Consider the following 11,666-nt stretch of genomic DNA (forward strand, 5'->3'; position numbering starts at 1 on the left):
CATCCAAGTGGCGGCAGCTGCATGGGTACAGGAGGGCCGAGAGGAGCTACTCCACGTTCAAGGTCAGGAGGGGCTGCCGTGAGGAGATACCCCTCGTCCAATGTAAGGAGCAGCGGCTGTGCTTTGCTGGAGCAGCCATGAAGAGATACCCCACAACCAAGGTAAGAGAAACCCAAATAAAACAGTAGGTATTGCAAGAGGGCCTAAGAGGGCAGACACACTGAAATCATAGTCACAGAAAACTAGTCGATCTGATCACATGGACCACAGCCTTGTCTAACTCAATGAAACTAAGCCATGCCATGTGGGGCCACCCAAGTCGGGCGGGTCATGGTGGAGAGGTCTGACAGAATGTGGTCCACTGGAGAAGGGAATGGCAAACCACTTTAGTATACTTGCCTTGAAAACCCCATGAACAGTATGAAAAGGCAAAATGATAGGATACTGAATGAGGAACTCCCCAGGTCTTTAGGTGCCCAGTATGCTACTGGAGCTCAGTGGAGAAATAACTCCAGAACGAATGAAGGGATGGAGCCAAAGCAAAACCAATACCCAGTTGTGGATGTGACTGGTGATAGAAGCAAGGTCTGATGCTGTAAAGAGCAATATTGCATAGGAACCTGGAATGTTAGGTCCATGATTCAAGGCAAATTGGAAGTGGTCAAACAGGAGATGGCAAGAGTGAACGTAGACATTCTAGGAATCAGTGAACTAAAATGGACTGGAATGGGTGAATTTAACTCAGATGACCATTATATCTACTACTGTGGGCAGGAATCCCTTAGAAGAAATGGAGTAGCCATTATGGTCAACAAAAGAGTCCGAAATACAGTACTTGGATGCAATCTCAAAAACGACAGAATGATGTCTGTTTGTTTCTAAGGCAAACCATTCAACGTTACAGTAATCCAAGCCTATGCCCCAACCAGTAATGCTGAAGAAGCTGAAGTTGAACAGTTCTATGAAGACCTACAAGACTTTTTAGAACTAACACTCAAAAAAGATGTCCTTTTCCTTTTAGGGGACTGGAATGCAAAAGTAGGAAGTCAAGAAACACCTGGAGTAACAGCAAATTTGGCCTTGGAGCACGGAATGAAGCAGGGCAAAGGCTAATAGAGTATTGCCAAGAGAACGCACTGGTCATAGCAAACACCCTCTTCCAACAACACAAGAGAAGACTCTACACATGGACATCACCAGATGGTCAACACCGAAATCAGATTGATTATATTCTTTGCAGCCAAAGATGGAGAAGCTCTACACAGTTAGCAAAAACAAGACTGGGAGCTGACTGCGGCTCAGATCATGAACTCCTTATTGCCAAATTCAGACTTAAATTGAAGTAGGGAAAACCACTAGACCATTCAGATATGACCTAAATCAAATCCCTTATGATTGTACAGTGGAAGTGAGAAATAGATTTAAGGGACTAGATCTGATAGATAGAGTGCCTGATGAACTCTGGACGGAGGTTCGGGACATTGTACAGGAGACAGGGATCAAGACCATCCCCATGGAAAAGAAATGCAAAAAAGCAAAATGGCTGTCTGAGGAGGCCTTACAAATAGCTGTGAAAAGAAGAGAAGCGAAAAGCAAAGGAGAAAAGGAAAGATATAAGCATCTGAATGCAGAATTCCAAAGAATAGCAAGGAGAGATAAGAAAGCCTTCCTCAGTGATCAGTGCAAAGAAATGGAGGAAAACAATAGAATAGGAAAGACAAGAGATCTCTTCAAGAAAATTAGAGATACTAAGGGAACATTTCATGCAAAGATGGGCTTGATAAAGGACAGAAATGGTATAGACCTAACAGATGCAGAAGATATTAAGAAGAGGTGGCAAGAATACACAGAAGAACTGTACAAAAAAGGGTGCACAGTAGGTCCTCAATAAACACATGGACTAAATGGAAGTGCTCTTGGTTCCACCCCTGCCACTGTGGGTTGTATCAGTTCTCCTCTCTCTCTTGACCTGCTCCACTTATTCCTTCCCTTCTGTCTCTGCAGATTCTCTGTCTTTCCCATCTTGACCCTCAAGTATCTCCCCCCTTTCCCATCTTGGTCCCCAAGTCCTTACCCCCACTTGCCCCACCAAGGTGGCTTCTGCACTCTCCTCTCCATAGGACAGTGCTCCTGAAGGTCATTTGGGACCTTTTTCTCACCAAAGCTTATGTCTTCTTCTGGGTCATTTTATTTAACTTGACTGTAGAATCTGCCAATCATCCCCCTTCCACCCTCCTAGATAGTCTTTCCTCCCTTGACCATCACAATGGTCAACAGAAGCAGCTGCATTAACTAGAGGGCTGATGTGAGCTGAAGTGAGACACAGAGTTTGAACCCTGGCTCTGACACAGAATAAATGGTGCAACCCTGGGCCAGTTCCTTAACCTCTTGAGTGTCAGCACCCTCATCTTCAATGGAGACCCTAATTCTGACCTCAGGAAGTTTGCATTAAAGGGTTCTTGATTGGAAGATACAAATTAAGTGTGTAGCATGACAGATAAGAGCCAGGCTCAGGCACCCCACCTACGCAGCAGTGTGACCCTGGGTCAGCTGCTTAACCTCTCTGAGCCTGTGCTCTCATCTACAGAACAGAGAATATGAGTGCACCTACCTTATAGGTTGTGAAGATAGAAGAGAATACAGTGTTAGCTATAATATTACTAAAAAAAAAAACCCACTAATAAACAAGAGTAGGGTGGGGGAAACTTATTGGAAAGAATCTGAGATCTCTCCCAGACTCCAATAAAGAGTTGAGCAACCACACCTTAGAATTCCAGGAACCTCCTCACAAGTGGACGTCCCACTGAGCTCTGCCATTCACTCGTCATGACTTGACTTGAGGCTGCTACTGAGATGTTCAATCTCTAACCATGGATATAAGAAGGGTAAGTGAAGGTTCCAAATGTTTTGAATCGCTGGTGCTTTTTAATGCTACCATTCTTACGTATATATATATTGGCTGTGCTAGGTCTTTGCTGCTGTGCAGACTTTCTCTAGTTGTGGCATGTGAGAGCTACTCTAGTTGCGGCGCGCAGGCTTCTTATTGCAGTGGCTTCTCTTGTTGCAGAGCACAGGCTCTTAGTTCATGGGTCAGTAATTGCAGCTGGTGGGCTCGGTAGTTGTGGCTCACAGGCTTAGTTGCCCCTCAGCATGTGGAATCTTCCCAGACTAGGGATCAAACCTGTGTCCCCTGCATTGGCAGGAGGACTTCCAGTCACTGGACCACCATGAAAGTCCTCAAGCATTCTTTTTCACCTTTTTGTTGTTGTTCATCTGATTGGAATTAAATTTCCAATTTCCTGGCAGCTGTAGGCTCAAAATTCTAAATTGCTGGCAGAGAGGATTTCATTGGTCCAGACAGGCATCTTTGAAAAAGCAGGTTGGACAGGATTATCCAGTAAAAGCAGGTTCCAGAAAAGAAGCTTCTGGTTATCCGGTAGAGACAAAGCCCTGGAGGGAGGGAGCAGGGATTTTCCAAGCAGAAGGACATCAGATAAGCATCAGAATTACCTAAGATAATACCTATGAAAGTGCCCTGTACCTAGTAAGGTATTCTTCTCCCTCTACAACATCCCACAGTTTACTTCGCCGTTCCCTCCAACCCCATCAACTTTTTAAAGGTGGGCATGCCTGCTTTACGGAGAAGGCAATGGCAAGCCACTCCAGTACTCTTGCCTAGAAAATCCCATGGATGGAGGAGCCAGGTAGGCTGCAGTCCGAGGGGTCGCTAAGGGTCGGACACGACTGAGCGACTTCACTTTCACTTTTCACTTTCCACTTTCACACATTGGAGAAGGAAATGGCAACCCACTCGAGTGTTCTTGCCTGGAGAATCCCAGGGGAGCCTGGTGGGCTTCCGTATATGGGGTCACACAGAGTCGGACACGACTGAAGTGACTTAGCAGCAGCAGCAGCATGCCTGCTTTAATTTTACAGTCCATCCTCTTCTCTCCCTAACTCCCCCCTCCCTTGGCTAGCTCGTCTGATCCCTTCTCTTCTGATAACTATTTTATGCTGAGTCTTATAAGGTACAAATAAACAACCTTCTCTTCCAGGTCCATAGTAACTTCCTCTCTAAAATGACCCCTGCTTTTCGCATCTATAAAACAAGACCCTTTGGGAATTCTCTGGTGGTCCAGTGGTTAGGGCTCCACATTTCCACTGGGTTCAATCCCTGGTTGGGGAACTAAGATCCCAAAAGCCACATGGTCAAAATATTTTAAAAAATAAATAAAGCAAGACTCTTATAGGTTCCAACACTCCATAATTTTTCTTTTCTTTTTTTGGCTGTGCAGCATATGAGATCTTATTTCTCTGACCAGGGATCAAACCTACACCCCCTGCAGTGCAAGCACAGTCTTAACCACTGAACCACCATGGAAGTCCCCCCATTATTCTATTAACTGTTCTTCAGTCATGCCCTCAGCGTTCCTGCCTCTGCCTTTCCACACACTGTTCCCTTTGCCTGGAGGACTGTGCCTGTCCCACATCATTTATTTAACACATACTGAGTACTTACTATGTCAAGAGATACCTGTTGGGTCCTGTCTGGCTCACAACGAGTCCTCCTTTCCTGGGAATTTCTTCTTCTACTCCCCATTCATATGCTGGAATAGGTCCCTTCAGGCATGTCTGTACTTCATGGTCCTATTCTCTCGGTCATAGATGATTAAACCCTGGGTGAGCACATGTTTACTGGCTTAATTAGAGTCTTTCTGCCAGGAATTTGGAATTTGAAACTGAGAGGCACAGAGCCTGGGAACCCTTCAAGCTGAGTTCCATTAATGTCAGCGCTTTCAAGAGGGCCATCCATCATCTCCCTCTCAAAAGTCCCTGGAGATCCCCTGATTCCTACTCTTCCCAGCCTGACCACTCAGCAATTCCTTGGTGTCCATGGGACACCTTGGCAGCCTTCCAACATAAGTTCCTTTTTCCCCTTTTGCCCGGTGTTCTTTTGTTATGCTTTCAACCTAATAACATTTACCAATGAAATCGTGTATGAGACACTGTTAGGCTCTAACAGTTAGGTTAGGTGTTAACAGTTTTGTGTAAGGTGACACAAAAATCAAGTAAAATATTGTCTCTGCCCTCCAGCAACATGTATTTCAAATCCTACCCTTTGTGAAGGATTATAACTTAAAAGCCCTCTTACTCTATAAGTTTCCCCATTTTTCCCAAGCAGGGTGAATCTGTTTTCAGAGTATTGCCATTGCATTTTACTTGACTTCTCTTACTCAATATCTATTTGAGTTATTTTTAACATCTGCCACTCCCACTAATTGCAAAATGTTTCAAATCAAGAGCTAGATATATTGTATCTTGGCTGTTAGCACACCATCACAAATAGATCCATGGGAAAGAACACCTGATTATTTGTCCGCCCATCATCTTCTCTTCTCCCCCTAACAGCAACCCATTTTTCCTTTGGGAAATCAGCTTTCCTTGCTGAGCAGCATGCAAGATCTACCCAGACCAGGGATCAAACCCATGCCCCCTGAATTGGGAGCTTGGGGTCTTAACCACTGGACAGGACTTCCCTGGTGGTCAAGCAGTTAAGAATCTGCCTGTCAATCTGCCTGTCCCCTGTCTGAAGGGGACACAATTTCCATCCATGGTCTGGGAAGACCCCACATGCCACAGAGCAACTAAGCTCGTGCGCCACAACTACTGAACCCTTGCTCCGGAGCCCATAGGCCACAACTACTGAGCCCACATGCTGTAACTATTGAAGCCCGCACACCTAGAGCCTGTGATTCTCAACAAGAGAAGCCACTGTAATGAAAAGCCTGAGCACCGCAGCAAAGAATAGCCCTCATTTGCAGCAACTAGAGAAAGCCAGCCAGTAACAATGAAGACCCATCACAGCCGAAAATAAATAAGTAAATAAAATTTAACCACTGGACCGCCATGGAAGTGTCTTCCTCCATGCTCAATTCCATGCTGCAGGTGAGTTCTAGAAATGGTCCATGGCCTAGATTTGGTCAGAGGCACAGTGATTTGAATATGTGACATCTCAGGAGCATATCTGAAATGCTGGAAAGATTTGGAAAGAAATCCTCTTAACTGGGGTTGTTGAGCTGTCAAGCCGTAAGCCTGCAGCTATTGATGGTCATCTTTGCCAACACATGGGGAAAATCTAATTGCTAATGAAAAACACAGCAGAAAAGAGGAGATAGGAAGAGAAATTCCTAGTGATGTTACATCAGAACTTGCAACTAGACACTACTGGACCTACCATTGGAAACTTTTTCGATTACTTTAACTCCCTGGATTTTTATTTTCAGCTGTGGTGTGTTTTTTTGTATGTTTGTTTTGTTTCATTTTGGCTTTTTCTGCTGAAGCCAGTCTTAGGTGAGTTTATGACCCTTGCAATAAAGTCTTAAAATTTGTTCAACAAACGTTTACTGACATAGAGTCCTATGGGAACCCTGAGAAGGAAATGATCGGTATGACTGGGGAAAAGGTTGGTTTATGAGGGGAGGTGGAGAGTGGGAGGCTATTCCAGAGTGAGGTAAGGCCCACAGGCCTGAAATTATGTGGGCCATTTTTGACCAGCAGACTCCTATAGAGCATACTGAACAGCAGTAAGAACTGAGGCAGGGACCAGGCTCTTTAAAAAAAAAAATTATTTATTGGGCTGTGTTAGGTCTTAGTTGTGGCAGACAGACTCTAGTTGTGGCATGTGAACCCAGCAGTTGCAGCACATCAGTGCTTAGTTGCTCCGAGGCACGTGGGATCTTAGTTCCCAGACCAGGGATCAAACCCATGTCCCCTGCACTGCAAGGTGGACTCAGCCACAGGAACATCAGGGAAGTCCCATGGGGCCAGACTCTTAAGGTATCTTGTGAGCCATGCCAAAGACTTTAACCCTTTGGTCAAAGGAAGGCATTTAAACTGGAAAGTATGTTTTCTTTAAAAAAGAAAATCTATGTACCTATATCTACATAAATAAACTATATCAGATCAGTTCAGTTCAGTCACTCAGTTGTGTCTGACTCTTTGCAACCCCATGAACCACAGCACGCCACGCCTCCCTGTCCATCACCAACTCCTGGAGTTCACTCAAACTCATCTCCATCGAGTCGGTGATGCCATCCAGCCATCTCATTCTCTGTCGTCCCCGTCTCCTCCCACCCCCAATCCCTCCTAGCATCAGACTCTTTTCCAGTGAGTCAACTCTTCGCTGAGGTGGCCAAAGTATTGGAGTTTCAGCTTTAGCATCAGTCCTTCCATTGAACACCCAGGACTGATCTCCTTTAGAATGGACTGGTTGGATCTCCTTGCAGTCCAAGGGACTCTCAAGAGTCTTCTCCAGCACCACAGTTCAAAAGCATCAATTCTGTGGTGATCAGCCTTCATCACTGTCCAACTCTCACATACATGACCACGGGAAAAACCATAGCCTTGACTAGATGGACCTTGGTTGGCAAAGTAATGTCTCTGCTTTTTAATATGTTAGGTCCATGAATCAAGGCAAATTGGAAGTGGTCAAACAGGAGATGGCAAGAGTGAATGTCGACATTCTAGGAATCAGTGAACTAAAATGGACTGGAATGGGTGAATTTAACTCAGATGACCATTATATCTACTACTGTGGGCAGGAATCCCTTAGAAGAAATGGAGTAGCCATTATGGTCAACAAAAGAGTCCGAAATACAGTACTTGGATGCAATCTCAAAAACGACAGAATGATGTCTGTTTGTTTCCAAGGCAAACCATTCAACGTTACAGTAATCCAAGTCTATGCCCCAACCAGTAATGCTGAAGAAGCTGAAGTTGAACAGTTCTATGAAGACCTACAAGACCTTTTAGAACTAACACCCAAAAAAGATGTCCTTTGCCTTATAGGGGACTGGAATGCAAAAGTAGGAAGTCAAGAAACACCTGGAGTAACAGGCAAATTTGGCCTTGGAGCACGGAATGAAGCAGGGCAAAGGCTAATAGAGTATTGCCAAGAGAACGCACTGGTCATAGCAAACACCCTCTTCCAACAACACAAAAGAAGACTCTACACATGGACATCACCACATGGTCAACACCGAAATCAGATTGATTATATTCTTTGCAGCCAAAGATGGAGAAGCTCTACACAGTTAGCAAAAACAAGACTGGGAGCTGACTGCGGGTCAGATCATGAACTCCTTATTGCCAAATTCAGACTTAAATTGAAGAAAGTAGGGAAAACCACTAGACCATTCAGATATGACCTAAATCAAATCCCTTATGATTGTACAGTAAAGTGAGAAATAGATTTAAGGGACTAGATCTGATAGATAGAGTGCCTGATGAACTCTGGACGGAGGTTCGGGACATTGTACAGGAGACAGGGACCAAGACCATCCCCATGGAAAAGAAATGCAAAAAGGCAAAATGGCTGTCTGAGGAGGCCTTACAAATAGCTATGAAAAGAAGAGAAGCGAAAAGCAAAGGAGAAAAGGAAAGATATAAGCATCTGAATGCAGAATTCCAAAGAATAGCAAGGAGAGATAAGAAAGCCTTCCTCAGCAATCAATGCAAATAAATAGAGGAAAACAACAGAATAGGAAAAACAAGAGATCTTTTCAAGAAAATTAAAGATATCAAGGGAACATTTCATGCAAAGATGGGCTCGATAAAAGACAGAAATGGTATGGACCTAACAGAAGCAGAAGATATTAAGAAGAGGTGGCAAGAATACACAAAAGTAATGTACAAAAAAGATCTTCACGACGAAGATAATCACGATGGCGTGATCACTCACCTGGAGCCAGACATCTTGGAATGTGAAGTCAAGTGGGCCTTAGAGAGCATCACTACGAACAAAGCTAGTAGAGGTGATGGAATTCCAATTGAGCTATTTCAAATCCTGAAAGATGATGCTGTGAGAGTGCTGCACTCAATATGCCAGCAAATTTGGAAATAAACTATATAAATAATATAAGTTTATATCTTTATCTCTACCTGGCAGTAACATGGGGAATAGATTAGAAAGAATCTAAAGGCAGTTCAAATACTGCAGGTGAGAGCAAATGAGGTCTGGACGAGTGTAAGATGCTGCAGCTGTCTGCTCCTGCCCCTGAAGAAAGTTACCTCTTAGGATAAGGACTTTGGAAGTACTATTTAGAGACCTGATAACTCAGTCTCTAGAGGAACTGCCTTAGATCCCAGGTATGGACAAAATTGCTGCCTGCCATTATCAGTAAGGACTTCCCTGGTGGCTCAGTGATAAAGAATCCACCTGCAGTGCACGTGCAGAGATGCTGGTTTGATCCCTGGATGGTGATAGACAGGGAAGCCTGGCATGCTGCAGTCCATGGGGTCGCAGAGTCGGACCCAACTGAGCGACTGAACTAAACTGAACTGGGGAAGGTTCCCTAGAGAATTTTCCTGGAAAATTCCATGGACAGAGAAGCCTGGTGGGCTATAGTTCATGGGGTCACAAAAGAGGTAGATACAACTTAGCAACTAAATGAAACAACAATTATCAGTAAACAAAAGATGTTGAATCAAGGTGCCATATTACAGCCACCCTGACAGTGAGTGCTGAGGGAACTCAGGATAGAAATTAGGATTGCACACCATTCTGCAGTAAACTGCTGAATCCTCCCCTCCCACCCCCTATACCCACTGCCCTATACCTGAGGAGACTCATGATGAGAAAACACAGGACACCAGGCCCAGTTGAGGTACATATCAATGGAATGAATTTAATGAGTGCAGACTTTGCACCTTCCCGTCCATAAAAAGGGCTTCCCTGGTGGCTCAGACATAAAGAATCTGCGTGCAACTCCAGAGAGCTGGGTCTGATTCCTGGCTCGGGAAGATTCTCTGGAGAAGGGAAAGATCATCCACTCTAGTATTCCTGTCTGGAGAATTCCATGACAGAGGAGCCTGGCAGGCTACATACAGTCCATGGGGTTGCAAAGAGTAGGATGTGACTGAACGACTAACAATCAACACATAAAGAAGAACTAATTTCATTAACTTGAGATGTCTGGTTTTCTTTAATAATCTTCAATGTTCTGACTACCTGGCCTTTGTTGCAAAACTGCTTAATATCCTGGCTCCTCCCTCTTGCTCTTCAGAGCAGTTTCTCAGTGTTATCTGAGATGCCGTGTCCCAGGTTTGAAGCCCTCATAATGTCTGCCAAAGAAAACATAACTCTCAACTTTTAGGTTGTGCTTTTTTTTGGTCAACACAGATAATGTTTGATGGGATCCTTTGAGAGACAATACCTCTAGTTTATTGTCTGATTCTAACCCATGGAAATAGTGCTAATGATGGGTGGGCAAGTTGATGACCAGTTGGTGGAAAAGATGCTTTGTGGGAATGGGACCTTGGAATGTCCATCAAATCCTATTGGTAGGAAGCTATTTCATGAAAGCCTCCTCTTCCCTTTGGCTGCAAGCAAAGAAGAAAAGGAATAATTTCTGACTCAGGCAGAGCTTCTGGAGTTGTGGCCCCACACTGTGATGTAAAGGAGGAATGTCATGGAACAGAGGCCAGCAGAAAAGTGGCTCTTCAGAGAATTAGGGCCACTTCTAACAAAATGGTGTCCAGAATAGAGCTGGGTAGGGAAGTTACATACAGCAAAGTAATTTGGCTGGTAGTGAAAGTGTGGTGGACCAGTGAGGAGGATGGCTTACAGAAGCAAAGGGGAAAGGACCAGGAAAATTACTGCTTGAGTAAGAAAAGTAAACAATGGCCTGGTATCCCAGGGCCCTTCCTGGTTTCCCTCAAGCTCATTACTCCACAGCTGGGGTCCTGACGTCATTCCCTGCTTCTCACAGCTGCACCTCGGCATCCTGCAGGAAGGAGGATCCTGAGCGTGCTTCTCCTGGCCGAGGGGAAGTTTCCTGGCTCCCAGGCTCTGAATGTTCATCCTCAGTTTCATTTCTTTTGGAGGAATGCCAAGAACCCAAGACTGCCATGCTTGCTGCCAGGGTCGGCAGCAGGGGAGTCCAAGGGAAATGGATGGTTCCTAAGGAAGGACTCAGCTTGTTTGGGGTGGTACTACGAGGCCAGGACACAGCCCCAGAAATGACATTGTCTTCATTTGGACACCCCTCCCCAGGTGATTCTGATGCTGGCAGAACTCACATGACAATTTGTTTCCTTTGCTCTAGGAAATCCATAACTTGTGAGCAGGTAGGGCTGGCTGCTCATGGGGAAGAGAGGGTGTATACAGACAATGAAAGAGATGCCCATCCCAGGGTTGTAGGGAGAATGAAATATGCTGTGTGGCTATGACTGGCATCTCTAGCATGCACCAGAATCCTTTTTCTAGACATTCAGGCCTCTGACTTTTCCCCTCCCCTAGGCTGCCTCCCATAGGACAGATTTGGCAGCCTGAACGTGCTGGGGGCAGAGCTCAGGCGAGTAGAGGAACTGGGAGGGTCTGGAGGGCTAAGGCTCTGAAGGCAGAGAAGCAGTCTAGACACTAGAGGATTATAGACAGGGTGAAACTGGAGCCAGGGTGCCTGACTTAGAATCCCAGCTCCACCACTTACCACCTATGGGACGTTAGGCAAGTTACTCTGTGTGTATGTCTTCCCATTTCTAAATGGGATAATAACAACGCCTCAGTCCCACTTCCCATCCAGGCAAATGCTGCATGTTTAAACTAGCAGCATCTCTCTTTCACTCCCTGGTTCCCTCCTGTTCTCTGGAACTCATCCTATGTAACT

This window comes from Moschus berezovskii, chromosome 20, assembly GCF_049115385.1.
Source record: "Moschus berezovskii isolate FMDL1 chromosome 20, NW_MosBer_1.0, whole genome shotgun sequence".
Taxonomy (NCBI): Eukaryota; Metazoa; Chordata; class Mammalia; order Artiodactyla; family Moschidae; genus Moschus; species Moschus berezovskii.